Source organism: Musca autumnalis, unplaced genomic scaffold (genome assembly GCF_047663935.1).
Source record: "Musca autumnalis isolate F117 unplaced genomic scaffold, ASM4766393v1 scaffold_4, whole genome shotgun sequence".
Lineage (NCBI taxonomy): Eukaryota > Metazoa > Arthropoda > Insecta > Diptera > Muscidae > Musca > Musca autumnalis.
In genome coordinates, this window is record NW_027411977.1 from 118532707 (window position 1) to 118547397 (window position 14691).

General features: G+C 36.4%; 1 protein-coding gene across 2 annotated transcripts in view; it reads left to right on the plus strand.

Moving 5' to 3' along the window:
• The first annotated feature begins 494 nt into the window (after positions 1–494).
• Positions 495–14691, plus strand: part of Ptpmeg (protein tyrosine phosphatase Meg) — a 42747-nt gene continuing 28550 nt past the window's right edge. For both annotated transcript variants that reach the window (XM_073979895.1, XM_073979896.1), the window contains exon 1: positions 495–1872. The gene's annotated coding sequence lies outside the window, so the exon portion shown is untranslated. The remainder of the gene's footprint in view (positions 1873–14691) is intronic.

The following is a 14691-nucleotide window of genomic DNA, read 5'->3' on the forward strand; positions in this document are numbered from 1 at the left end:
ACAATTGATCAAAAGTTTGTTTGTTAAAATGTGACATAAAGTGGTCCATGTGACACAAATTGCCAAAAACATGAAAAAAAGATCCTATGGAACAAATCAATCGCCTTTTGCATTTATACAAATTGGCCATAACTTCTAGACTATAACAGATATCTGACTAAAACAACCCCCTAATATATTCTTTGAGTTTAGTTTAGTAGAACTGAACTCTTAAAGTATTGGATTTTGGCACCACATCTAGCCTGTACGGACTAAAACTCCGTACACACTAGAGCTTTTTGCCGGGTTAACCTTCTTTATGAGGATTTGTTTGACATATAAGCAATGGAATTGACATTTAAAACCCAGTGGGTTTGTTAAATCCGGTTATATGTAAACGTACTATAAAACATTAACTTGAGTTTTTCTCGAGTCAGGCAAATTGCGCATGGAACACTTAAGCATGACACCGACGATATATTATCGTCGAATTCGATTTATAAGTCTCTATGTGAAAAGACCACTACTAACGCCGTTAAGAACATTTCAGCAACGCCGTCGCTGTTGAAATCAGTGTAACTCGGTTCTTTGGCGTAAAACCAACATCTCGCGATACGGATACGACGAGCAGATTTACCATTTTTCCGATTTTATAAATTCTGTTTTTTTCTCTTACCCGAATTTTCTGTTGAACGTGCTAATGTTTTAGTTATTAATTGTGTTTAATTATTTTAACAGATCGATTTACGTAACAGAAACGTGATTAAAACGAAAATTGTCTCTCTTGGTTTTCACAATTGATTTCGTGTTCATTTCATAGAGGAGTGTGTGGATTATTGTATTCTGTATAATTTTTCCTCGTCATTAATAAGAAGTAATAAGAAGTGTAATGAATAAAGTGGGCCCTCCCATCACAACAGTGGCGAAAAGTTAAACGTAAAACAAATGAACGGGCAATTGTAATATTACAAAAAGAAAACATTAAGAAAGCCTTGCACTTTCTGTCTGTACATGTCAAGAAGGCTGTGATTACTCATCTTAGCAATTGCTTGCATAGCCTTGCCTGTCAACTTCCTTCCCCCTTTCTTGTGGCTGGATTTATTTTTAGTACTCTCGCACAGTTCAGTGTAATTTATAAATAAATATCCTTGATACCCTTTGTGTGGCGGGGTGAATACAAAAACTACTAACAAAACACACATCGCCGCGCCGCCTTCCGTCGCGTCATACATAGGCAAAACATTTTGTGACGAGAGTACCGCGTGTGAAAGTGAAGATCTTTATTCATTCAAGAAAGACGGCGACAGTAGCAAATAACAACAAAACTGTAGTGTTTTTTATGGCTTGGAAACCAATGACATATCATCCGCTTAAACCATCAATGCCAGTTTCATCTTCTTTAACCCGCATCTAAATCTTCCGGCTGTCTTCTTGTTCTGAATACGTTCGTCACCATTCGGCTGGCTTTAAATTGTTCTGGCTGTGTTTTCGAGTCTTTTGTTTTCAAGTACATACTGCCATACTGCTACTTACACGGCTCTCAAGAAATTAACGAAGACATATTCATAGGAAAGTGCGGAGAAAGAAGAAGGAGAAGATAGACCAGTCAGAGTTTTGTTACTCTGCTCATATCAATTTGAAAGTTGGCTGTAAAGAATGAATAGAAAACAAATTAATGGACATCAAGATTAATTGAATACAACGAAGTTGTTGTATGTTGCACCCTCGCTCACTGCCGTACTGCCCAAAATTATAGCCCTCCAATGAAATAATGGAAAAAATAAAATCTTATTGACAGCATCTTATTTATGTATGTCAGATTGCATTTTTGGATACAGTTTTCATGAGGATAGGAACAGAAGCCCTCGTCTAATCGAAAAACATATCAATAAGGTAAGATGTTAATTGTTATTGAAAGAAGGAATATTCGTAAATGTAATCATTAATTTCGTTTAGTTGGCCAAGGTGTGGTTAAGTAAAACAAAGTCCAATAGGAAAAATGGAACTGACTGAATTTCCAAAATACATAAACATGAGTTTAGGTACATCGCCCACTTTTATCAGAAGCTTTTGAATTATAAGTTTATTGATAATAACCACTTTGGAAGAGACGTTCTACTAAGGACTATTGTGAAACTCGGAGACTTAGGTCTTATTTTAAGGCCGGGTTAAAGAGAGGATTATCAAGAAAAGTACGATCCACAAACAATTACGAAACTTCGAAAGCCCATATCTCGCAAAATGCATGCCGTTGTAGCTATAGTAAAGTTGTCAAAAATATTCGTAGTTGGGCCCAAAACAAGCTTTATTCCATGGATTTTGTAAAGACTAAATGCGATTATGCGTCATTAAGAGGCACCTCTCGGATCGGGCTGAAATTTTCACCATAGGTAGTCCTTTAGACCCTGATCACAACGATATACATATAAGCTTCGTTCCAGTACTTTTTAAATGATAAAAGTGTCAAAAGAGCAAACTGTGGAAAATGAGTTCCACATACACATTTTGCCAAAATGTACGGGAACGGAAAAATGGCAGAAACATCAAAAAACTGGATCAAATGTCAAAGTCGGCGTATCAGCCAATCAGAAGCCGGCATACATGTTGCACATTTTTGCTCGCCCAAAATTTGTCGTGTAAAAAGTTTCTAAAGAGAAAGATATTCAGCGCCATTTTTGTTTAAAGAGAAGTGAACATTTTGCAACTTTTTGTTGTACGGGAACGCATTTTGGGGAAAAATGTGTTAAATGTGTAAAAACTTTTGAGTTCTGGAACGAAGCTATAGTATTCCCGGGGAAGTCCATACTTCTCGATTACGAAATTTCGAAGGCCAATATCTCGCGAAATGCATGCCATTATAGCTGTGTAAAGTTGTCAAAAATATTCGCAGTCGGGCCCAAAACCAGATTTGTTACCTGGATTCTGTAAAGAGTAAATATTTCGTTAAGGGACACATCTCGGATCGGGCTGAAACTTTTACTATAGGTAGTCCTTGGGACCCTCATATCCCGAGATATGGGTATTGGAATTTCGGAAATGTCTTACAGTAACACCATTCCTCTGTTTATGAACAGCTCTCGAATCGGGTTAAAAATTTTATCATAAGTAATCCTTGGGACCCTGATCACTACGATATTTATTTTTCCCGGGGCAGTCCATAATTTCCGAGATATGGGTCTTGACATTTTACTATTCTTACTTGGGCAATATGGGTATCGTTTTTAAGTTATAAAGTATACTTTTGTTCGCGTAGCCGACTTTTGAACCTGTCCATAGGAAGGCAAGACGAATAGAGTACGTTACATATGTATATGAATATATATAGGAGTTTAGACGGAGCCAAAACTACTTTCGTTTGTCGTGGTAGCTGACTTCAGCTGCAATAGAGCGGACAGCTTGTCGCAAATAGCTGTGACATCCGCGGAAGACATGAAAATGCTGTCAAATGTGACCCCTCGAATTTTGGGGTAGTTTGTGGTTGGACTTTTGCTACCATCGACCATGACATTCAACTAACTCTGTTCTCACCTCTGTCGTCCATATGATGAACAGAGTGGCCGTAGATTTAGTGGCGAATATTTGCATATTCCTCGCGTGGAAGAAGTTGGAAAGATCGGTGAAATATGAACCCCCCGCTGTTGATCGTCAAATGGATATCTATTTCTGACACTGGGGAGGACTAAAGTCTCAAGGGTCTTTGCTTCAGTTGCGGGGCATCCTGTCCATTTTTCAAACTTTGTGAACGGTATGGGTGGCTATCGAACGGTTGAAAACATTAGTGAGATAATCGCCTCTAGGCACATCCAGCTGTTTCAGCATTACCGTCTAGATTCCATCAGGGCCAAACGCTTTGGAAGATTTAGCGTTCCTGATGACATTCACAACATCATCCATTATAAATTGTGGTGGTTCATCCTCAGCAGGTTCTTTACTTAACCGTTGCGCACAATTCATATATTCATATATACCACTTGTTCCGCTCACCAACTATCTTGTTAACTACCAGAATCAGATCTCTGACTCTGAATGTCCTTTCTGCTACCCGAACATCAGAAGGGTTGGGCAGATGTCTAAAGTGGTGAAACTATGCCAATTAGCTACCCATTATTGATGAAAGTTTGGCGTTCTGAGGCGATCAAATCGGGCGGGCTGTTGATGGAGACAATTATAGAAAAATGGTCTGATCCAAGAGAAACAAAGGGTTGTCATGCCAGGTGACGTCATTTGTCAGACCAGGTGACACGATGGTTATGTCTGGCAAACAGTGGCACTACATCCCAGGGATGTCAACTGTTCCGAGGTAAAATTCGCTACCGCCACATACGCACCATAGGTCTGTAGCGATTTTTACCTTAAAACAGTTGACATTCCTGTTTAAACAGTGGTTTTTGTACGTCAAAAATCACCACATGTAGCGGGAAAACCACCAACTTGGCACCGCTGCTACGTCCAATAGTAACTAAGATATTCTGATGTCTCTTTTTTGTAGGCATAAAACGCTATTTATAAAAATGTTTTTGCTTTTTAAGATAACTTATTTAAAAATCTATTATTTAAATATTAATCTAATATTTGTATGAACTCATTAACTTTCAGTAAAATACATTTTGCTGTTTTTTTAAGTTAGTGTGTTGTATTTTTTTTAACTTCCGTAATTCAAAACACTGAAACATTTAAACAATTTGCGTGCTATTCTTATATAAATAATGTCCAAATTTGTATTAACTTTGTTCAAGTAATTCCCAAATTAGTATCACTTTGTACGATGAGCTATTCCCAAATTGGTATTACACCATTGAAATTGAAAAAATCAATATTTAATAGCATTCGTTTGGACTCTCATGATTCACATTTGAGGTAATAAATTAACAACAACATTGAGTAGTAAATTCAAGCAGTACATATTACATACGTACATACTTATTCATGCATTCGAACATATTGCATGTAACATGCAAAAAGAAAAACAAAAGAAAATAGCACACACACAAAAAACACACATGGGGTGGTTGGTGGTAATTCTTGGGGGTAAATAAGATTATGTAGCCATGACTTCCATGTCATTTCTTTATTCACATTTGTTTTTTTTTTTTTTTTGTTCATATAAATATCATGAAATTATCGTTCTACAGTGGGATAAGTGGGATAGAGTGGCTAATCATACCCCAGCAAAATGTTCGATGCCAAAGAAGCTATTCAAGAATGGGTACAAGTGATATGGAATGTCATTTTTTTAGCATCTTCATTCATTCTTTTTACAAGAGCGTGACCCCCAAAAGATGCAATTCCTTTTTAGATCCTAAGCATGTCATCTTCACTAACCCAGTGGAATGGCAGTTTAACCAATTCTTTGGCATGACATCTTAACCAATTCCTTGAATAGCATTTTCACAAACACTTTGGCATGTCATCTTTACCAACCCTTTGGCATGACATCTTAACCAATTCGACAGATTTTGCATATATTTATGTACTTGAAATAGGATTCAAGCAAACATTTGCAAGAAATGCATAAGGACATACTACTAATTAAAACATTTATAAAATATACTTATGTATTTACAAATAAGATCCTAGCACAGACAAGGAAACTCTTTTAGTATCAAAGAGTGCAGTTCGATTCTATTTTTTGGCTCCATCCCAGCAAAATTTTATGGAAGTGGTTCCATGAGATGCCATGATTTCACTGGATCTTTTGCATTGGTTCAAATGAAGTCGTGAAAGATCCGATCTTTTCATTAGCATTTAAACCCATGCAAAGGAAGTCGTGAAAGATCCGATCTTTTCATCAGCATTTGAATCATTTTTACAGATCACTACAAAAAAAAAAATAGTCGATTTGTACATCCCTACATGTAGCGACATCAAAACAAAAGAGTATACATTTCCAAAAATTTTGTTATAAAATTACAAGTTAAATGTAGGTTCACGAACAGAAATTCTTAAAGGAATGCTGTTGGAGTCCATGTCGAAATCTGAACTGGTGATGAGAAGATAATAGAAAAGCTTTTGTAAGATGAAACAAAATCAGTGGCTGAGAGTGGACGAAGTAAACATAGCTGGGACAGCCGGAAGTCAAGTTTCTCACTTAAATTTACAACCTGCCGCTTGCCAAACACATCGTTCCCGAAGTCTGGAAAATAGGCCAGCTACTGAAGCCCGAAAAGGATGCCAGCAAAGTTGAATCTTACAGGCCGATTTTGTCGCCCGTAGCAAGGACCCTTGTGGCTTTAGTTCTTCCACCATCAGAAATAACTTTCCAGTTGCCGATCAATAGCATAGGATCCATAAGCAGCACAACAACTGCGCTGAAGGCCATCTCCATATTAGCCGAAGACTCACTCAGAGCAAGGTGTGCGATAGAACAGTGATAGTGACACTTGATTTAGCAAAGCCCTTTGATATTGTCAAGCACCCTCGTTGTTTGATGTCATCGAGCAGACTACGCACTGTCCAAGTTTGAAACGTTGGATAATAAATTTTAAGTGTGGATGACAGTAGTACGTAGAATTTAGGATCAAGAAGTCCAAGACCCGTAGAGTGAAGAAAACCTCTTCTGAATTCCAAACGCAGTTATTGTGTGAATGCGGTCCTTGGAGAACATCCACCATCTATCGCAGCTGAGAAGCGCCAGCTGTCAGGACAAACCAGTGTAGTTTTGGGTCAATACGCTCGGGATGGTGCAGCCGTCAAAATTCCTATAGGGCAAGTACTGATGACACCGTGGAAAACATGCCCCCACGACACACTGCTCCTTTTCAATTGCCCTACCAATCCTGCTAAGAAACTTAAGTTTGCAGCTTTGTGGTTACAAACCATATAAATAGCGAAATAGCCACATTCTTACGACTGATAGACCAAGAGTCAGATTAAGCAGAAAAATGAGAATACAAACATATTAACTACTGTTACAACAACGAGAACAAACTGCAAATATAGATGTAAACTTTATGATGATAAATAAATTATAGTTATTTCATTAACTCCTTTGAATTAATAAAATAAAAAAAATAAAATCATTTTTCAATACAGCATTTTCCGAACAAGACGTGAAAATTACATGCCAAAGGGTTGGTGAAAATGACATGCCAAAGAATAGTGAAAATGTTATTCTTGGGAATTGGTTAAGATGGCAAGCCAAAGGATTGGTATAGATGCCATTCCAAAGAATTGTTGAAGATGCCATTCCATCGAGTTAGTAAAGATGACATGCTTAGGATCTGAAAATGAATTGCATCTTTTGGGGGTCACGCTCTTGTAAAAAGAATGAGTGAAGATGCTGAAAAAATGACATTCCATTTCACTTGCACCCATTCTTGAATAGCATCTATGGCATCGAACATTTTGCTGGGTATATTGGGGACTTCCTATAAATAACACTGTGAACAGAAATTTTGGGGCATGGATGATTCTCTTTGGGGATGAAAGCCCTTGGTAAGTATATTAAGAACCCCGAAGGACAGATCCGCCATGAGTCGAACTTCCGCATTATGGCGTGAGGAAGTTTTTGCTAGAGACGCTGTAAGACATCAGGAACTAGCGTAATATCTTTGTTCACTGTTGTTTTAGCTTATTTTTGAGATAATATGTCTTTAGTCAAATCGAATGAGGATTATTTTCGTAGAGCACTTCGACCTTCTAACTCGCTTCCTTCAATGTCCTTTATTTTAAGAGCTAAAACATTAGTGAACAAACATACAACGCTAATTCCTGATGCCTTACAGGGCCTCTAGCAAAAAATTCATCACGCCACAACGCGGAAGTTCGATCACGGCGGATCTGTCCTTCGGGGTTCTTAATATACTCATCAAGGCCATTCTTCCCAAGAGGAATTTTCCGTGCCCCAGATTTTCACATCCATTTTGTTGCACAGTGTAATAAATAAAAGAAAATATACCTAAAAATAAACTTCATCTCAATTGGATCCATGGAATGGGTTCAAATACCGATGAAAATATCGGATCTTTCACGACTTCCTTTGAATGGGTATAAATGTTGAAGAAAAGATCGGATCTTTCACGAGTTGATTTATCATTCGTGGAATTCGTTCAAATGCTGAAGAAAAGATCGGATCTATCACGACTTCATTTGAACCAATGCAAAAGATCCAGTGAAATCATGGCATCTCATGGAACCACTTCCATAAAATTTTGCTGGGTACTTGGACGAAAAACGTGATGCCAAGAATGAAAGTTCGATTTCAAGGGCTTAGAAATTTGATCTTGATTTTTATATTAGGTCTATGATTACTCACTCAAACTTTTGTATAATCAATTTTATGTCAATTTTACCATCGCAATGAACAATCCAGATGCAGTGGTAATAAATTCATCAGTTCTTAATACATAGCATTGGGAAAAATATTGAAATATTAACTATTGTGTTTGAAATTTACGTTTTTTGCAAACCGTCATCCCATCTCAGCAGCAGACACACACGGAATCTCAATGCTAATGCTTAAGCAACTGTATGATCCTGGGGTTGAGTATTTAAGAAGAGTCCTCGATCTATCATTAGCCAATCAATTGTACCAGAAGCCTGAAAAGTTGACAGGGTTGTCCCGCTACTGAAACCAGGCAAGAATGCCAGCAAGGTGTTCCCCAAAGCGGATTGATATCTGCGGAGCTGTTTAGCCTGTACCTATCGGAAGTTCCACACCAGACGGCATAGAGATCGTAACGTATGGGGAGGATTGTACGATCTTGGCGTCTGGTCCTATCGTCGATGACATATGTGATAGGTTAAATATCTATATAACTGACGTAGTGCTTTTATTTCATCTGAGGAATATGAAAATATCCACTGCCACACTGTTCAGCACCTGGACGACTGAAATGATGATCCCCCAGACCATATTGGTGGATTGCGTCCTGACTCCGACAAATAACTACACCAAAATATTGGGTGTAACGTTCGACAGCACGTTTAAGTCGTCCGTGCAAGAAACAAGATAAAAAATAGGTTCTCAAGTCGCTGTTCGGCTGTACTTGAAGCCCTGAATAAGAAACCTTGTTGACATCTTATAAAGCAAGAGGGCGGTCTGGGGTAATCAATGCGGCGCCAGTGGAGTATGCATGTGGAAGAATATTCAAAATTGCCAGAATGTCAGCCTGAGGACTGGATAAGGGACCCTTCTCATGACTCCAGCGTACCATCTACATAAGGAGACAAAGATGCAGTACCTGCTTGAATGTTATCCCCCAAACAGGCACGTCAGGAGAGATCTTCATGAACTGGAAAAGTACATATGTACAAACGATAATCTCTAGATCAACCAACGAACCTATCAGGCAGTCTTGAAAAGCATTCGCAGGCAATGCAGTGTGAATTTCGTACTTAGAGACCACCTCCATCCATTGCAGAAAATGAACGCCAACTGTGAAAGCAAACACAAGGTGTTTTATTCCAGTTAAGATCCGAACAATGCTGCCGCCTCAATTCATATTTGGCACGAATTTATGGCACGTTACCCAACAAAGGCCCTGCATGTGGATTGTGACCGCGAGACATTCTACATTTGTTTAATAGCCTAGCTAAATCAACTCACCTGTCTTTCTTTATGGACGCAGGCAATCTGGAAAGATAGGAACCAGAAACAACAAAATATGATTGCCTTCCCAATGTCCACAACCTGTCGATAACCACTCTCATCATTCTCAACCGTTTGAAAATATAGAGGGATACCTCCCTTTTGAAGAGAGCCAGGTCAGAAAAGTTAAATCGGACAGACCACTTTTTCGTCAGTTTCAAAGATCTTTGAATCTTTTGTTTCTACTCCCAACAATCAGAAGAAGTAACTTTCAAGTTGCCGATCATCAGTATGGTTTCCATAACGACTCAATCTCCACCAGCAATCGGTTCATTCTACTTAGGCTTCAACGCTGCTACAACAACAACAAACCCTCAACACACGATGCCATCTCCACAATATCATGATGTGCGTGTTTTCAAAAGAGATCCCCAATGAAGGGTGATATGTACGGAACATTTGCATTACGTATTCGCATGATTATGACGACTTTTCCTGTTTTATACCTCCACCATAAGGTGGATATCGAAATAATGATTAGCAAAATATTCTAAGTGGATAAAACGATGTTCGTCTGACTGTATATACAGTTGTGTGAAAAATATTAAGGACACTTCAATCCATAACCAAGATTACATTGAAAACTGACTAAGAGTAGCGCGTCTTTATAATGTTTTACCCAACAATTTAAAGGTATTTTATATATCACCAGCAACTTTCTCAAGACATCTTATGCATCACTTAGAGTGATTAGATTTTCCATCGTATGATGAACGTAAGATTGGAATGTTTTCCTATTTAAACGCCTTAAATTTTGCTTGGAAACCGCAAGTCCTATCAAATTGGGAATAAAGAAAATGTTGTAGCTATCAAAATTCTCTGCAAGATTGGCCTTAATGATATTTTAGTAGTTTTTACAACTTTTGAGATATAGAAGTTGAAAATGGGACAGTTCAAATTCAATTTAATTCTGTATCGTCTCCTTATAAGACAATGTAATGACTGCAATTTCCCAACTTAAACTTATATATATAGGATCCAAAAAAAAAAAAAAAAAAAAAATGGTACAACCTAGGAAAAATTACATAAGCAATTTTTGTAGAGAATTTTCACAGCTATAAGATTTTCTCAGGTCCCATGCCGATAAGACTTGCCGTATTCAAGCAAAATCGCGAAACCTTAACAAAAAAACCTAAAAATGTAAACTGAGCTTCTTTATCTCAAAAATGGTACAGCCTGAGACAAATCATAAACGTCAATCCTGTAGAGAATTTTCACAGCTACAACATTTTCTTTAGCTCCATTTCGATTGGACTTGCGGTTTCCAAGCAAAATCGTGAAAACCTAAAAAACACCTAAAAATGTGAATTTTGACCGCGATTTATTTAAAAATCCCTACAGCGATTTTTTCTTGTTTTTGGATTTTTCTCATCTATGAACATTGCTGTTTCAAAATTCATAAAAACTTCCCCTGTGTAAGAGGTTTTCATTTTAAAATCAGTTAAGGCGCACCCTTCATGACATTGCTTTATAAGGGGGCAATACAGTCAGTCCATTGTCCCAATTTGAACTTCAATATCTCAAAAATGGTAAAACCTTCGAAAATACCGTGAAGGCCAATCTTGTAGAGAATTTTCATAGCTACAACATTTTCTTCAGTTTCATTTTGATAGGACTTGCGGTTTTTAAGCAAAATCGTGAAAACCTAAACAAATCATAAAAATGTCAACTTGAATCGCAATTTATTTAAAAAGCGCTCTGGCGATTTTTTTGCTTTTTCTCATCTATGAACATTGGAGTTTCAGAATCCGCAAAAACTTCCAAGGTGTAAGCACCTTCCATTTAAATTTGATTCAAGAGCACCGTGATATCTGTAGATTTAACATTTAATGAATAGAAATTAATTCATTTTAAGCTTTAACTTACAAAAAGGAATCACTAAAAATAATATGAATTTATTTTCACTAAAACGAAAAACTGTCCTTATTATTTTTCACAGCAGAAACCGCGCATTTTACGAAAAATATTTGTTTCTTATAAAAACGAAACGGAAAGAAATCGAAATCGTAAAGGGATTTCTTATTGCAATACATGTACATTTTCAAAAACAAATTTCCATCGCTAATTCTTCCATTTTACACATCTTAGGAACGGCCAAAGGCAGAGAATGTCACTGTCCTTATTATTTTTCACATCAGTGTATATAATATATAGATTCATCATTTGGAACAGAAATTCCTATTACTCCGAGGATGTTTAGGTATTGAAAATAGCTTATATCGGTCCATGTAGCTTCCATAGACCGGTACCTCCCGGTTATGTCTATTTTTAAAGTTTTATCCTCATTATCCCATCGGAATGGCTGAAATATAGTACTAAGTCTTCGTTAGGGCTTCAACATTTTTCTCCAGAAATTTGTCGAGCTCCCAAAACCTGTGAATTCGCCCCACTGTTTCAATAATATCTATGTGTGACAAGAACTAATCATTTAACGTTGTTGGTGGTGGTTCAGTTTGTTGTGGATTAAATAATAAATTAAGGGCAAGAGGTAAGGAATATTGACTGTTTTCTTTGCTTGATGTGTGAAAGTAGGGATTTTCATAGTATGGTCTCATTTTTTTAGATTATGATACCAAGAATTGTTTGTTTATGTTTGGTGTGTTGTGTTGTTTAAAAAATAAGAAACATAACGAAACTCAAAGACACCATTTTACAATCTCACTATAAAAAACAAACATTGGCCAAGAAAATTAAACTGTTTATTCTTTTGAAATGTGCTGTACAAACTGAAAAAAGAATTATGACCCATTTTTTGTATGCATGCAATTAGGAACATTTTAGGAAAATTTCATAAACACAGATTGTAAAGTAAAAACGTTTTTTCGAGTGCAGAAGAATTAAAAAAAATTAAAAATTGAATTTAGAAATATCAAATTTGTTGTGAATAGAAAATTTCTTTAATAATAATTTGGTTATAAAAAGTAATTAACATATGAGGGAAGTCTCCAACTAAGTTAATTTTTAATCTGAAAACCTAATTTAAACATGTTCGTTAAAATACAACAAGTATTAGAAGGTTACATGCAAAAAAAAAAAAAAAAAACAACAACAACAAAATATCATTGATACCCTGCCAAAATGAATTCCTGTAGCTTAGTTAAAATTACAAACACTTTTAAGTTCACAGTTCTATAAAATTATTATTAATATGTACTTACTTTTTCTCCACAGAAACAAGACAAACAGCAAGCAAATGTTTGCTCGAATATTATCTATTATTATCGTAATTGAATTCTGTCATGTTCTACGATATAGAATTGCTTCCGCTTGTTTGTTTGTTTTTGTTTTGTTTGAGTCATGGTAAAAGTTTCACCCAATAGCAACATTTAAGTGTATTGCAACAAACTAAGAACACATAAATCCAACGAATGATATTAGGTGCTAGCTAGTTCGTGTTACTTTTATTAATTTGCCATATGTGAAATTTACAGAAAAAAAACCGATTGTTACACACATGTTAGACATGTGCTACATTATATTGCTACTTTAGTAGATAGGTTTTATGTTTGCTTTTAGGGATAATGTTTAAAATTCGTTCTAAACCCACTACGGAATGTTTTTCTTCTAAAAAATGAAAAAAAAATGTAAGGATTAATGCAATATTAATGCATTCAATTATGTGCACTGCAACAATAGATAGTGTTCATACTGGATAGGGCATAGGTAAATAGTTGAGTTAGGAAAGTTTATATAGATTATCTGTCTCGTATCTACAAAACAGAACGCACCTGCATAGTCTGGCAGTAGATGAGCAAAAGTTAGAGATGAGAGAGAGAGGTTTTTCATGTATTTAGATTAAAATTGCTACAATCTGCGACTCTCCTACTTAAAGTAGAGTTTTTGCGGAAATTAGAATATCTGTTTGAGAGACGTTGCAATTGCTCAGGATCCGAAAATGGTTTGGATTTTTTGGGCGTAACGCTTTTGTAAAAAGAATAAGTGAAGATGCTAAAAAGATGATATGCCAAATCACATGCACCTCTGTTTGAATAGCATCTTAGGCATCGAACGTTTTGCTGGGATCCCATCAATATATTACCCAAGAGCAGTGGGAATTCATGTGCAATTCTTGCACACTGAATACCTGGTTTCGATTCATAGGCTAAACAACATCAAGAATTGTCAACGATGGCATAATGTCTTCTGACATTTCCTGTGTATTTTCAGTCTGAAAATTTCAGATATGTAAAATTTCTCTAGAGGCGGTGTCGTTAGACGTGCCTTTCGGATACGGTGATAAAAAGAAAGAAAGTCATGGAAATACTCTTCGTAGACCATATAAAGAAAGAAAGTCATGGAAATACTCTTCGGAGACCATATAAAGTATATATCGTCACCATAAATGCCTAAAGACACGCAACTAACAAAGCCATAAGATTACAGAAGAAGCAAAAAATGTTATAAAATGAAAAACTGTTTTATTTTGTTTATTATGTTATGTTATGAGCGCGAGTATTTGGGGTATTATCAATCATGCACGGAACGGAGTAAGTAATAAAACCAAAACCGCCAAAACGCTTGGTTTTGGGATCCATCATTAGAACAACATCTGCAAAGTTATCCCATTTTCGAAATGTCATTTCTTGAATATTTTTAAATGTAGAAGCTTGAAATTTTACAGAAGCATGTATTTTAGTTTTATGTATTAGATTCAATCAAAAAACGAATTTTGATGTTTTTTTTTAGATACGTCTTCGGGCATTTATGGTGACAATATGTGATATCCGTCTGTCTGCTGATTTTCGGTATTTTTAAGGTTTCAGCTACATTATTTTAACAAAGTGTCTGACATTTGGTATTTAGTCTTCTTTGGGGCTATTTAACTTCCCCTCAGAAATTTTCCTATATACGTCTACCGATTTCGGTATTTTGAAGGTCTTGGGAACATTATCTTACCAAAATGACTGAAATTTAGTATTTAGTCTTCTTTGGGGCTATTAAACTCTCTCCCAGAAATTTGTTGCTATCGTTTCACGTTTCCATATAGTCCTCACAGAACGGTAACTTCCGAATTTCGGTATTTCAAAGGTTTCAGCCACATTATTTTACCAAACTGGCGGAAATTTTGTATTTAGCTTCCTTTGGTGGCTACAAAACTTTCTCCAAGATATTTGTTAGCATAG